The sequence below is a fragment of the Macaca nemestrina genome, chromosome 3, assembly GCF_043159975.1.
Source record: "Macaca nemestrina isolate mMacNem1 chromosome 3, mMacNem.hap1, whole genome shotgun sequence".
Classification (NCBI taxonomy): Eukaryota; Metazoa; Chordata; class Mammalia; order Primates; family Cercopithecidae; genus Macaca; species Macaca nemestrina.
The window spans coordinates 71987488-72001197 of record NC_092127.1 but is presented as its reverse complement, the minus strand read 5'-3'; positions in this window follow the sequence as shown (position 1 = coordinate 72001197).

The following is a 13710-nucleotide window of genomic DNA, read 5'->3' as shown; positions in this document are numbered from 1 at the left end:
GCTTAGCTTCTAGTGACTCTCTGCAATTCTTGGCATTCCTTGTCTTATAGCTCCACCACTCCAATCACTACCTCTTTATATAATCTTCTCCTCTATGTCTCCTTTTCTTTCTGTCTTAAATTTCTCTCTGCCTTCTCTTAAAGGACTCCTATCATATTTTGGTCCACCTGGATAATCCATTACTATCTCAACTCAAGATCCTTAACTTAATCACGTCTGCAGAGATTGTGTTTCCAAATAAGAAAACTCACAGGTTTTAGTGATTTGACAGCGGTATCTTTTAGGAAACCATTTTCTTCTGCCTACCACAAGGAGTAATCTTCAACTGTGTGATGTTAATTTGTGTCATACTCCCAAATTAAGGGCTTGTAAGGTAAATGGATGTGCTTTGGTCAATAATAGGCCAAAGTAAACATCCTACATGACTCAGTGGAATTGGAGTGCAGGTGCACAATTCCATACATTATATAATCACTGCTATCTAGCCATAACATGGGGAGGCTCCTCACTTGGCTCGGAGCCACTGTTGTTTGTAAAAGGCATAACTACCCTGCTGATACTGTACATGCTGCATGCACCTAGACAGAAAAAGTTAATCTGCTGACCCTGTGAGGGAGAGCTATCCACTCTGCAGATGGACAGTGCGGAGCCAAGAACCAGCAATTGTGCCAGAGGATGCAACTTTAAGTGTGGGAGCGGCAGGAGCTGCAAAGCTGGCTGCTAAGAGAGGCTGCAGCTGGAGCAGGCAGCTGAGATAAAGATGGACGGTTTGAGAGAGCTGCTGAATAAAACCATATTTCACCTGCCTACAGCCCCCCACCAAGTGTTCTTTCAGCTATTTGCCACCCATCCATCCGCTTCTCCTAGACCTCAGCAGGGACTGGAACCTGACACTTGGCGTGACAGCACTGAATACACTTCAACTACCACTGGAATAGTGGTAATTATTTTTTACCATTTGGGGAAACTACTGAAGCTGCAGGCCACTAAGGAGCTTATTTCACTGATAAGTGACTGTCCTAGACAATTAAGTACCTGCAATACAGGCTACAGAGAGCCCCTTCACTGCCAGATGGCTCCTTAATGTTCAAACAACATGGTGAAAAATGAAAATAGAAGAGCTTCTTTGGAGGCAAGTTGTTTCCAAGATACTTTTCGTCCCTGTTCTTAATGACTTTGGTCTTCACAAGTTTTCCTTTTTAAACAAAAAAAAGAAGGAACAGCTTTTCAACAAACTTAGCATGTCTTTAAAAATAAATCATAAAATTATTAAGTATAGCATTTATACTTAGGAACAGATACTAACATTGTTTTAAAATATGTTTTAAAATATTTGAAAATTCTAAAAATAAGTTATATGATTTGAATTAAGCAGCTATATATAAATGTTTAACATTTGTAAATAATATCTTGATATAAAACACAAATTTAGTACTATTGTCACTCTGAAACATTGATGTGTTTTATGCAATACAAATATTGATAATTCTGAATTACACACAATTTGTTGAAATGTTTTAAATGGACAGAAGCATTGTCGTTTAGTGCCAAATTTTCAAATAAAATTTTTAAGAAGATAAATTCAATATTTTACTGATTTATCACAGAATTGATTTGAGTATCAACAGATGTATATTCCTTCCTACTTTTGTCTCATCTACCTGTGAGCACAAGTGTCTAGTAATACAGATCACACATAATCAAAATGTTGTTTTAGTCACTTGTTTTCTTAATTTAACAAATATATATATATATAATATATATTTTTATTTTATTTTATTTTATTTTTATTTATTTTTATTTTTTCAGATCAGAGTGCTGTGATTTGACTTCAAGTGAAAGCCAGGGCTTCAAGGCCCTTGCAGTTTAAATCAAACTTGTGTCAAATTTGGTTGTGTGGTTTTATACACAGAAAATAATCCAGAGTTTGCATTATGTTCATCTCATAAATCAAGTGTTGAAAAATTATAGTTTACAGAAAATATTTTACCTACAATCTGTTTTTTGTAAATTACAGACATACCTATTTGTGTATTATCTGGAACTGCTCCCTCACTACAGTGGCAGAATTGAGTAGTTGTAACTGGGTCAAAAGATTTAGCTGTTTGTCACCACCTAATTCTCACTTTGAGTTGTAATACCCATAATCCCCACATGTCAAGAGCAAGACCAGGTGGAGGTAATTGGATCATAGGAGCAGTTTCCCCATGATGTTCTCATGATAGTGACTGAGTGTCAGGGATCTGATGGTTTTATAAGCATCTGGCATTTCCTCAGCTTTCACTCTCTCTGTCCAGCCACCCTATGAGGAAGCTGTCTGCTTCTCTTTTGCTTCCTGCCATGATTGTAAGATTCCTGAGGCCTTCTCAGTAATGTGGAACTGTGAGTCAATTAAACTTCTTTCCTTTATAAATTAACCAATCTCTAGTATTTCTTCATATCAGTGTGAGAACAACCTAATACTGTAATTTAGCGCACCAGTACCAAGGTAGTGGGGTGCTGCTATAAAGATACCCAAAATTGTGGAAGTGACTTTGGAACTGTGTAACAGGAAGAGGTTGGAAAAGTTTAGAGGACTCAGAAGAAGACAGAAAAATGTGGACAAGTTTGGGACTTCCTAGAGACTCTGAGGGTTCAGAAGACAGGAAGATCTGGGAATGTTTGGAACTTCCTAGAGACTTGTTGAATGGCTTGGACCAAAATGTTGATAGTGACATGGACAATGAAGGCCAGGCTGAGGTAGTCTCAGATGGACATGAGAAACTTGGGACCTGGAGTAAACATCACTCTTGTTATGCTTTAGCAAAGAGACTGGTGGTATTTTGCCCCTGCTCTAGAGATATGTAGATTTTTGAACTTGAGAGAGATGATTTCAGGTATCTGGTGGAAGAAATTTCTAAGTGGCAAAGAATTCAATAGGAAGCAGAGCATAAAGGCTTGGAAAATGTGTAGTCTAATTATGATATAGAAAAGAAAAAAACATTTTCTGGGGAGAAATTCAAGCCCACCACAGAAATATGCAGAAGTCATGAGGTGTCAAGTGTTAATCACCAAGATAATGGGGAAAATTTCTCCAGGGCATGTCAAAGAACTTCATGGCAGCCCCTACCATCACAGGCCCAGAAGCCTAAAAGGGAAAAACTGTTTAATGGGCTGGGTTCAGGATCCCCTTGCTCTATGTAGCCTCGGGACATTGTGTCCAGCATCCTAGCTGCTTCAGCTCCAGCCATGGGTAAAAGGGGCAAAGATACAGCTGGGTCCATTGCTTCAGGGGGTGCAAGCCCCAAGCCTTGGTAGCATACACATAGTGTTGGGCCTGCAGATGCACAGAAGTCAAGAATTGAGATTGGAGAACCCCTGTCTAGGTTGCAGAGGATATATGGAAGTGCCTGGATGTCCAGGCAGAAGTTTCCTGCAGGATGGAGCCCTCATGAACTTCTGATGAGCAGTGCAGAAGGGAAGTGTGGGGTTGGGATCCCATACAGAGTTTCAACTGGGGAACTGCCTAGTGAAGCTGTGAGAGGAGGCCCACCACCCTTCAGAACACAAAATATTAAATTCACCGATGGCTTGCACCATGCACCTAGAGCAGTCACACACATTCTATGCCACCCATGAGAGCAGTCAGGAGGGGTGATCACAGGGGTAGTGCTGCCCAAGACCATGGGAGCCCATCTCTTACTTCACCATAAGCTGGATGTGAGACATGGAGTCAAATGAGATCATTTTGGAACTTTAAGGTTTGATGACTACCCTATTGGATTTCAGACTTGCATGGATCCTATAGCCCCAGTGTTTTGGCCAGTTTCTCCCATTTGGAATGGGTGTATTTACCCAATGTCTGTACCCTCGTTGTATCTAGGAAGTAACTAACTTGCTTTTGATTTTACAGGATCATAGGTGGAAGGCATTATTTTTTCTCAAATTAGACTTTGAAGTTGGACTTTTGGGTTAGTGCTGGAATGAGTTTAAGACTTTGAAAGGCTGTTGGAAGGGCATGATTGTGTTTTTTAATGTGAGGACATGAGATTTGGGAGGGACTAGGAGTGGAATGATATTGTTTGACTCTGTGTCACCACCTAAATCTCACCTTGAGTTGTAATAATCATAATCCCCACATGCTAAGGGAGGGACCAAGTAAGTAATTAAGTCATGCGGTACTTGTGCCCAACTTCTTCTCATGATAATAAGTGAGTCTCATGTGATCTGATGATTTTATTGCATCTGACATTTCCCCTGCTGGCACTCACTCCATCCTGCTGCCCTGTGAAGAATGTGCCTGTTTTTCCATTGCCTTCTGCCATAATTGTTAAGTTTCCTGAGGCCTCCCAGCAATGTGGAATTGTGAATGAATTAAACCTCTTTCTTTTATAAGTTATCGAGTCTTGAGTATTTCTTTATAGCAATGTGACAAGGGACTAATACACTGGAACAGTATGACCAGCGAAACCTAAAATTTTTACTAATTTGCCCTTTACAGAAAAAAAGTTGGCTGCCTCTTGATCTGAATTATCTTTGTTATAATGTAGTTCAATTGGCATTCAGATTATAAAAGCTTTTTTTAAAATCAGACTGTTTTGTTATTCTACTAGATACAAAAGACTCATGGTGTTTAGGTACCTTATAAATTAAGATCAGTGAGATATTAAAAAGATTAAAATATATTTTTTAAATGCTAGGACAAAGAAATACTGAAAAGCATAACCTCCCCCCTTTCCAATTGTTTTTGGGTAATTTACGTATAATGTTTTGAATAGTACATAAAATGTTTATTAATATGGAAAACACTTTTCTTAATTAAAATGAAGTCATAATTCTTTCAGAAAAATTTCTTCTACTTTTTAAAGAGATTTACTTCATTATCTTCTTATTTAAATTATCTTCAATGCCACACCATTTAATTGAGGTATATGTTTGTGTGTGTGTGCAAGTTCTGACTTAAAATTGTGTATTCATCACATGCATTTGTATTTGATTAACAAAATGAATCTTGTTTATGGCAATGTTACCATCTATAACCAAAAAAAAAAAAATTCATCCAAATATATATTACATAATATTATTTATAAACTATGGTGTACTTTCATTAAAATTAAATGAATGACATAATTAAATTATGACATAATTAATTTCATACTTAGTGAATTTAATTTTGTCAAGTTATTTTGCTCATGAAGGACATTGTATAATGTACTCCAAATGATAGTATTATCATTTATTTTTCAATTTTAGATTGTATTACCATTAAAAGTTTTCTAATGAGAGAACATTTTTAATTCCCATGCAATTTTTTAACTTTGCTTTTTATTTTTAAATATATTTTAATGAAAGTATAATAAATAGAAAATATTTGCACAAATCATAAGTCTGTATCTTGGTCAATTTTTGCAAAATGAACATATTCTGTCCACAGGCCCCAGATCAAGAAAGAGAACATTGCTGGTCCACTGCACTACCTCTGTATTTTAGTTTTATGTAAAAGAAAAAAAATTTGTGTATTTCTTATGTGTCTGATTTTTTTCACTTAATATTATGCTTGTGAAAGTTATGTTTGGTAATGTGTGTAGGATACTTTTTTTATTTCTATACCACGTAGTATTCCATTGTATGAGTCCACCTCAATTCATTGGTCCATTGAATTTATTTCCAGTTTAGACTATTTACAAATCATAATTTTAAAAATTGTATTGTTCTTTTCTTTTGATAAATCTATGTAAAAATTTCTATTTGCTATATACATATGAATATAATGGTTGGCCATTGTGATTGCTACTTTTAGCTATGGTAGGTACTACTCATTTTCCAAAGTGGTTCTACCAACATATACACCAAACAGCAATCTACAGGATGCTCTGCTGCTTCACATGCTTGTCAATGCTTGATGTATATTTTTTTCATTTTTACCTTTATATGTTCCCTGATGACTATGTTTTCATGTTTATGGTTATTTAGATGCCCTCTTTTTTGAAAGCCTATTTAAATATTTTGCCTCTGTAATTCCAGCCTGATTAATGAAAAGGCAGATTTTTTATGTTTCAGCCAAAGTTAGTTTTACTTTCTAATATTCACTAGATTGAGCAAGTTCCATTTATAAAATTTTAATTTGAATTCATTGAATTTGTGTTAAATAATATTGCTAGCTTGCTTAGATTTAAATTCCATTTCTGCTACTTACTACATGTGTTGACTTAAGCAAGTTATTTAAGTCCTTAATGCTTTTGTATTTTCTCAGTGAAGTGAGAATTATTGTAGTATATTTGTCATGGCAGTGTTATGATAATTTATGTATACTATTTATAATGGTACTCAGCATATGGGAAGCACTATATAAGTGGTTGCTATTAGAACTGTTATCTTTCTCTTCTCTATTATACTATTATAACTTTCTAATTGGAAAAAAAATAGCTTATCTGACAACTCATTAAGGCCCCAGTTATCAGCTTGTCTCTTCTAATGCCAAATTTGTGTAATCTACTATTTACAGTTGATCCCCTTTCTTAGTCTCTTATCAAACCTATCTTTGACTTTCACTGTCTTTGGCATTTTTCAACCTGTGTTGCTTTGTTTGATATGAACAATTTTCAAACTGTCCTTATGTTTCTAATATGCATACCTACTCCCTAACACAACTATCTTCTCACCCAATTCTTGCTGATTGCCCTTCCAGATAATATACTTTGCCACATATCTTTTAGAAATTTAAAGAGCCTAGACGGTTGATAATATATTTCCTGTTTATTACTATTTACATATTCATGTTTTATAAGATTTTGAAAAAGAAAAATAAATAACATAAATTATTATCATGAACAAAAGTATAATTAGGTCACATTCTGCTTTCAATAAAATTGGAAATTACTATTTCATATAACTTTTAAAATCAATATGATTTTTAAAAGAAGTTTTACATTTATGGAAAAAAATGGGCAGAAATCAGAGAGACTTTTCTATATCTATTTCTCTAAATAACATAACAAATGGCTGTCTTGAACAAAAGTATACTTGGGTGGCATTCTACTTTTACTGCTTTGTATGACTACCTGTTTTTACTTAACAGACTTTTATAAAAGAAATTTGCTTTTACTGAAAAAATGGGTAGAAAGTACAGAAAGTTTTCTGTATCTCCTTCTTCTATCCATTTTTTATTATAATGGAATTAGCAAAAATCAATTATTAAAAAGGACATTTTAGTTTCATGACTGCTGAAAGTATAGCCTCTCTTCTTAAATTCCCATAAAATAAAGTGGAATTTTTATAAAGTCTGTTAATACTAAACTTGAAGATATACTAATAGAAATAATTCCAAAATGAGGATAAAGATTTTTTAAGAATCAAAGAAAACAAAGCAAGAACACAGCATCACTTAGTTATGAGACAACTTCAAACAAATCTACATATATGTTAATAGATTTCATTTAATCAGAAAATTTACTAGAAGAAATAATAGTGAAAATATTTCAAAAGTGGATTAAAAACTATAAATGCACTGATCCATGAAGTTCATCAAAACCAAGTACAAAAATGTTTTTAAAAAACTACATTATGATACAAAATAATCAAATTGCTCAAAATTACTGATAGATTGCCTTAAAAACAGCCAGAGAAGATAGACACATTACATAAAGGGAAATAAAGATAAAGCTGACAGCAGAATTCTTTTTCAAAACAATGAGGGCAATAAGAGAGTGGAGCAAAATATATAAAAAAAAAAAAAAAAACACTTATCAATCTAGAATTCTATATTCAGTAGAAAGATCTTTCAACAACAAAATCAAGATTTTTCAAATATAAGATGCTAAAATAATTATCTTTCAGCAGACTAGCATTATGTGAAATGTCAAAGGAAATCCATCATACAGTAACAAATGATACCATATAGAAATATGGATCAAAAAAATGGGGAACAATAAAGTGTTACTTTATTGCTGTCACACACACACACACATATTTGACCAGCAAACATAATAAAAATGAGCCCACTAGACATGGTACTTTAACACATTATTTTAAGAAATGTTAAAAAAAAAAGTTGTAAGAACAGAGTGGAAGAAATACTGACCCAGAATATATTCAAAGAGAGGAAGATATGATCAATAAACAATCCCAGGTACCCAGAAGAACACAAAAGAAGTACAAGGGTGGTTAATTTTTAGGCTAGAAAAGTATTTAGAGCTGAAAATAGAGTTGTTTCCCAGAAAATTTTGTGCATAAAACAGTAAACCCCTTTATAACTTCAGGTCACAGAAAATCCATCAATCACTAACCTAATAGAGACAGAATTACTTTTAGTCACAGAAAATAGTGTAAGAAGACAGTTCTTTCAGGAAGGTACAGCTTTCTAAGCTTATTAAGGACTCAGAATGCTGTATTTTTTCTGAAGTACTTGTCATTTTACACTTTTCCCTTGTGGCCTCATGGTGGCAATGCAGCTTCAGGAACAACCGTTGTTGTCCAAGCAGAAAGAAAGAATGGGGAAAGAGGAGCCCGGTTTCTTTTAATCATCTAGAAAAGGCTCCCACAGAGATTTCGTCCTACATCACATGGAAAAATCTGTGATACGTGGCCAGCACTAGCTGAAAGGAATGCTTAGAAGTCAAATACTTTCACTTTCTAGGATCCATACAGCAGGAAAGCAAAGGAGAAAGGAGTTGAGAATGACTTTGTTTGACTTTCTGTTTATAAGAGCTACAGAATAAAGTGGTAAACCTGAAACAAAGAAGCCAAAAATATGACCAGAGATAAAGTTGATAGTTCAAAAGAAACAGAAAGTTCATTAAAAAATTACTTCATAATATTTTAAAAGATATTCCACTATCTTGTAATGTATTGGATCAATGCATTTAAGAAATTTATAAAGGTCATATTTTATAAATAATAATTATAGTAATAGAATTTGTAAGAGTTCTGAAAACCCATAATGGTATCATTTTTGTAGAAAGCAATTTGAAGGTGAAGACATGCTAAAGAGTGTAATTATGAGTGGTATTCAATCTGTAGCTCCAGATATCTGCTAACTTAGAAGATGTAAAGTTAAAAATATCCTTTTCTCTCTATCACACACATACACGCGCACACATATGCCACACACGCACACACATGCACACCACTATTACACAATCACTCAATGACATAAGCCACATATTATAATTGAGGAAAAATTCCTGCTAGTGTACATCTGTGTATTCCATTACCCATGTGAAACACCTGCCAGTAGCTAAACGTATAGAAACTGCCTCACTTTTAAAATATTGGTGAAGAGGAAGAGCAAAATGACAGAATAAGACCTTTCAGCGTTCATTTCCTTTTAGAGACATCAATTTCAACAACTATTCATGAATAAAAGTATCTTCACCAGAGCCACAGAAACAGGTAAGAGATCACGGTATCTGTTATTGGCATAATTATAAGAAAAGACACATTGAAGAAGGTAGAAGGGACAAAGTTATCTTGCATGCATCATTGCTTGTCCCACTCCAAACAGCACAGCAGTGAGAGAGAGCCATCCCACTTAGGGAAAAGAGAAGAAAGTGAGTGCAGGATTTTGATTTGAACTCAGTGCCAGGCCCATCACAATGAAATCCAACACCAGGAGGAAGCTGACAGCTCCTGACCCAAGACACATGTCTGTGGACAAAAATCCTATCCCTGTCTCAGTTTCACGTAGAAGATGGTGGCCCTGTTGAAATAGACTGTATCTGGCTCGCATTACTGCTGGCCATCTGCTTCAGTCTCAAACCACAAATAAACCTCAACATCAGGCAGGTGGTAACAGCATGGGTCTTGAACATTACTATGTGCTGCTTTGGTCTCAGGAACTGTGGGATTCAGGTGGGCTTAGCGTTATAGTGGTTGTGCAGCCATGAGACTGTCCACCCCATTCTTCTCCAACCCCAGCCAGAATAGCAAAGATGGAGACATGGTTCACATGGGCAAATGAGAGGCACAAAATGTCGCCTTGGAGTTTAAGGCCTGAACCATATGGGAAAACCCCGCACCAGACAGAGATCTTCAGCACCTGAGTACAAGCCAGAGACCATGGGTAAACCCTCTGGACCTGCACTGGTCCCAGGTGGAAACTCAGACAAAGCAGGATAGAAAACATTCTTTAGGGACTTAGGATGTCATTTTGTGCTAAACCAGCAGGAGTGACCAGGGGCTCAGAGAAACTAATAAGCACCTTGTTTACAATTTCTGGAAAGATAGGCATTAAAAAAAAGCCAGACTGTGAGAATTAAAACAAGTACCCAATTCTCCAGTTCATAGATGTTGTTGTTCAACCACAATCATTAAGACCATTGAAAGAACTATGAGTTTACTGAATAAAATGATGCACAAAAGATCCACCCTAAAGCAATCAATATGTATGATCTGCCAGGAAAAGAAATAAAAATACCTCTTTTTAGGAAAATTACCAAACTTCAAGGAAACACAAAGAAACAATTCAGTGGTTTATCAAAGAAACTTAACAAAGAGATTGAAATAATCAAACAGAAACCTTGGAGCTGAAAATTACAATAAAAAAAGAACAAAAAATGTGATAGTGTAGGAATCAACAGTAGAATCAATTAGTAGAAAAAATGGTGAGCTCAAATATAGGCTGTTTGAAAATACACAGTCAGAAGAGAAATAAAAGAAAATGAAAAGGAACCAATAAAACTTATAGGAACTATGAGACAACATCTTGAGTAAATACTCAGGTTATTGGGGTTAAACAGGGACTGTGGAATTGCAAAGTTCTGGAAAGATTATTCAAATAGACAGTATCAGAAAACTTTGCAAAACCTAGAGTATCAGAAAACTTCCCAAAACCAATAGAGAAAAATAAAAGTATCCAGGTAGACTAAGGTCAAAGGTCACCAATCATATTTATTTAGTTATTTTATTTTTACTTTAAGTTCTAGGGTACATGTGCCCACGTGCAGGTTTGTTACATATGTATATGTGTGCCATGTTGATGTGCTGCACCCATTAACTCGTCATTTACATTAGGTATATCTCCTAATGCTATCCCTCCCCTGTCCTCCCATCCCAGGACAGGCCCCAGTGTGTGATGTTCCCCACCCTGTGTCCAAGTGTTCTCATTGTTCAATTCCTACCTATGAGTGACAGCATGTGGTGTTTGGTTTTCTGTCCTTGCGATAGTTTGCTCAGAATGATGGTTTCCACCAATCATTTTTAAATCAAAAATATCTATCCCAAAAATACTTTAATCAAGATCTTAAAGGTTAAAGAGAGAGGATTTTAAAAAAGCCATGTTAAAAGAGGCAAATAACACAGGGAGTAGTAGATTTATTAGCAAAAAGCTTACATGCTGAAAGGAAAGGTATTTAAAGCAATGAAATTTTAAAAAAACAAAACAAAAACCTGCAACAAGGAATACTATACCCAGAAAAACTATCCTTCAGACAGCTTTTTCTCATAACCTCTTTTTTTCATATCCTTCAGAAATAAATGAGTGATAGACTTTCCAAGAAAAACAAAATCTGAATTTATCAAAACTAAATCTATCTGAAAAGAAATGCCAAAGTTCTTTAAACTAAAAAAGATGCTAACATGCAACAACAAAAAATATGAAGTTATAAAACTCGCTGCTGAGAGTAAGTATACCAACAAACTCAGAATACTCTAATACTGTAAATGTGGTGCATAAATCACTTATATATTTAATGTGAAGAGTAAAGAAAATTATTTAAAATAATAATATTAAATTATGAAGAGATAAGAAATATAAAAATATATTAAATGAAACAACAAAAATTCCAAATGTGGGGATGAATGGAGTTAAGTATAAAGGTTTGGTGCTTTTGGTTTTTGCTTTTTTGTTTATTTCCTTATTTTTATGATTAAATTTATGTTATTATCAACTTAACCTTATCTTTATGATTAAATTTATGTTGTTATCAACTTAACCTTATCTTTATGATTAAATTTATGTTGTTATCAACTTAAAATAACTTGGTATAACTACAGTATGTGTTTTGTAAGCCTCATGGTAGTCACAAAGTATAAATCTATAATAGATACACCAAAAATTTAAAAACAAGAAATTAAAACACACTACTAAAGAAAATCATATAACCATAAAGAAAAACAGTAAGACAAAGAAAATAGGGGGAAAAACTACAAAAAAAATCCTAAAAATCAAGTAAGAAAACCCTTGGTGAGGACTTGCTTACTGATAGTTAAACAGAAGTGGATTAAATTATCTGTTTAAAAGACAGAGTGACTTAATAGATTATAAAAGAAGATTCAACCCTATGTTGGTAACAAGAAACTCATCTCATCTTTAAAGAAACATATTGACAAAGCCAATAGATGAAAAAAGATAGTCCATGCAAATATAAAGTGAAAAGAATAGTACTTGTACCAATACCACATAAAATGGACTTTCTTTTTTTAGTCAGAGTTTTGCTCTGTCATTCAGGCTGGAACGTAGTGACATAATAATGACTCCCTGCAACCATGAACTCCTGGGCTAAAGTTATCCTCTCATATCAGCCTCTTGAGTAGCTAAAAATACAGGCACACTCCACTAAGTCTGACTAATTTTTCTGTTTTTAGTAGAGACAAGATCTATCTGTGTTGCCCAGGCTAGTCCCAACCTCCTCTGCTCAAGTTATCCTCTCACCTTGATCTCCCAAAGAGCAATTACAGGTGTGAGCCACTGTGCCTGAATTTGATAAAATAAACTTTAAATAAAAAGCAGTTAAAAGAGACAAAGAAAGTCATTGTATAACTATCAAAGAGTCAATACAACAAGATAATATAATAATTGTAAATATATATGCACCAACATCAGAACACCTAAATATATAAAGCAAATGGTAGAGGACTTTAGCACCCCACTTTCAGTAATGGACAAATTATCTAGACAGGAAATCAACAGAGATAGAGTAGAGTTAAACTGAATTTTAGATCCAATTAACCTAATAGATATCTACAGAATATTCCAACCAACAGCTGCAGAATATATATTATTCAGAACAGCACACAGAGCATTCTTCAGGAGAAATCATATGGTAGGTCACAAAGCACATCTCAAACATTTTCAAAAATTTTATTTAATATCCAATATTTTTTTTTCTGACCACAATGCAATATAACTAGAAATCAATATTTAAAAAAAATCTTAGGATACTATATATATACACACACACATACTATATATAATATATACACTGTGCATATACACTATATAGTGTATATATTTATATAATATAAATATATATACACACACACACACACACACACACGAAAATTGAGAAACACACTCCTAAACAACAAGTGGGTCAGTGAAGAAATTAAAAAGAAAATTAAAAAATTTCTTGAAACATATAGTAATGGAAATACAATGTACAATAACCAGTGAGATACAGCCAAATCAGTACTAGGAGGAAAGTTATTAGCCACTAATGATAAAATCAGAAAAAAAATTAGAAAGATCTCAAATAAACAATCTAATATTGTACCTTAAAGAACTAGAAAAACAAAAATAAATCAAATCCAAAATTAGTAGAAGGAAAAAATAAAGATCAAGGCAAAAACAAATAAAATGGAGGTAAAATGTTTACAGTCAATCAAACTAAGAGTTGGCTTTTGAATTGACAAACAAAATTGACAAAGTTTTGGCTCAGCTAAGCAAGAAAAAAGAGAGAAGACCCAAATAAATGAAACCAGAGACAAAAAACAAGATATTACATTAGATACTAC